Here is a 2500-nt window from a genome sequence, read left to right on the forward strand (position 1 = left end):
TTAAGGAACCATTCATTGTCTTCGCTCTGTTATGTACGTCGTCGTTTAATCGACACGGCATATTTGGCTTGAATCTAGAAAAATTCAAACTCTAACCCTAAGGTAGACAGGCAGGGTAAATAAATGTGGGGTGATCTCTCATAAAATTGTCTTCTAGGAATTATTTTTATATAGACTATCTTTTCTGTAGAGTTTAAGTGGACAAGCGCGGACGAAATAGAGCGCAAAATTTAAAATGAATTAAAAATTTTCATCAGACCGGAAGTAGGCATAACCTAGGCGCCATGTTTCCGTCGTACAAGTTTTCACCGTTGCAGTCACCGTTTCAATCGCTCTTCGTGTGGACGTGTATTATTTCTAGTCATGTGTTGTGTAGATGATTCGCTTAAGGTAGGTGTTCGGACTTATTTCTTTAATATTAATTAAACCGTATTTGCCTTGTCGGCCTTAAAATAAAGCTATTTTTTTTTCATCGCAATCGAAGTGTTAGATCTAGAATCTAGTTCCCGCCTCCGCTTCGCTAATTCGACTTAATGTAACTATGACACAACTATTAAATCTAGAGTCTCTATTTTTAATTAAATAATTAGGAATTCTATCTCTAGATGATATCTAATCTATTCCCACACGTGTGTGCAAGTAGGATTTAACGTCAGAACAGGTGTGGTGGTCTAGGCGTCGCTATTTTTGACGGTAGGAATTTTTTTTTTTAAATTCGTAAAATTTTATATAGACTTTATATAGCAATTTACTAAGACCGACCCTAACGCCCAGTAAATATTTAATTACCACATTGTTATGGACACGGTGTATTAGGTAGGGCCGAGGGCTATCCATAGGTACCAATTTTTAAATTTTTGTGACAATTAGGAGCCGAGTTATAAAATAAATTTAAAATACTGGTTCTGGTCTTAGACTTTATATAGCAATTTACTAAGACCGACCTTAATACCCATTAATTATTTAATTAGCGCATAGTTATGGACATCCTGTATTAGGTTGGGCCCAGGGCTATCCGTAGGTACCAAGTTTATAATTTTGTGACGATTATTAGTCGAGTTATAAAATAAATAAAAAAAACTGGTTCTGGTTTGCACTACATTTCTTTCTTCTTTAACGGCGGACTCCCCGGTCCAGCCCCATGGGTTACCCGTGAGCCGGGGCCTCGTTAGCCTGGGACGGCTCCGATGTGACCGCGGATTGTTGTGGCCCGCCTCAGCCCGAGTCGAGATCACCCTTCCGATCGAAGGTGGACGCCCATAGGGCGCCCGGGATAGCCCGGGGCGCTGTTCGTCACCCGAGCGCAGGGGCGCCGGGAGACGCCCCCGGTGAAGTTTGGCGGGTGATTCTGGTAGAGCTCCCCACCCCGATCGCAGGACACCCCTCGCCGCCCGCCCAGGTGTCGAGGTGGCCGCGGGGGAACTCGGGGCGTTTTTGGCTCCCCCTTGTGCCGGAGCGGCGCCCTCGGTCCCAGAACGCCCCTGGCGGGTGATTCGCATGCCCCCTGGGGTGGGGAACGCGGGTGGGTGGTCGTAAAGCGTGTAACCGCAGTGGGGGCGGCCCCTTAGTCGGGGGCGCCAAAGTTGGCACCCCACCTGGGGCGCCCCCCGGAAGTGTGGCGCCCGCGCGAGTGAGCCCCGTAGATGCGCCCCGACACCCCCGCGCCGCCCCCCGGGTCGCGGCACCCCCGGCGCCCTCCGTGCGGGCTCCCCTCATGGGGCGGCACCCCGGTCCTCCCCGAGACTATGTACCCGATTTTTCGGTTTAACACTAGAGGTATGGGCAGAAATACGGCGGTTAAAACGGTCTGTATCTACTATTGTGGAGGTGAGTGTCGGTGAAGCCTCTATGTGACGCTAGGATCCGCGCTCCCTCGCAGCCAGCGACATGTGCCCGATCTGACCGTGCGTGGCTCAGTCTCCCGACTAGCTTCCCGGTAAAATGCGGGCTCGGCGCGCAGGTCGCGCCAGTGAAGGTAAAAGTACGTGTCCGTAGCGTGAAGCCAGCGGCGACGCGCAGTGCTAACGCAACCAAGCAGTATTGGTGGCTCGATAAAAGTCTCGCACTGGCCCAGCCCTCGGAACGGGCGACGGGTCTGCAAAACGCAGTCGGCTCGATGCAAATCGAGAGATTTCCCGGCGACGCCGTGTTTACGGTGAAGGGGGAAATGTGAGCGGTCCGATGTGAAAAAATCCGGGAATGCCGGGATCCGTTCTCTCGCTAGAGCGTTGTCTCCCGTCCCGCGATGTGTTGTGGAAAAAACGTCTCGCAAACGATAGCTATCTGGTTGATCCTGCCAGTAGTCATATGCTTGTCTCAAAGATTAAGCCATGCATGTCTAAGTTCACACTGTCCCATGGTGAAACCGCGAATGGCTCATTAAATCAGTCGAGGTTCCTTAGATGACACGATCCTACTTGGATAACTGTGGCAATTCTAGAGCTAATACATGCAATCGAAGCTCCGACCTTTATCGGGAAGAGCGCTTTTATTAGTTCAA

The 2500-nt window shown here is 50.2% G+C and overlaps 1 non-coding gene across 1 annotated transcript in view; it reads left to right on the top strand.

Annotated features, from left to right (window-relative positions):
* The first annotated feature begins 2280 nt into the window (after positions 1 to 2280).
* LOC131933771 (small subunit ribosomal RNA) overlaps positions 2281 to 2500 on the top strand; it is a 1848-nt gene continuing 1628 nt past the window's right edge. Inside the window, exon 1 of the ribosomal RNA XR_009385219.1 lies at positions 2281 to 2500. This exon is cut by the window's right edge and continues 1628 nt beyond it. This is a non-coding gene — a ribosomal RNA (small subunit ribosomal RNA).

This window comes from Physella acuta, unplaced genomic scaffold, assembly GCF_028476545.2.
Source record: "Physella acuta isolate Inbredline_101_S28 unplaced genomic scaffold, ASM2847654v3 ptg002620l, whole genome shotgun sequence".
Classification (NCBI taxonomy): Eukaryota; Metazoa; Mollusca; class Gastropoda; family Physidae; genus Physella; species Physella acuta.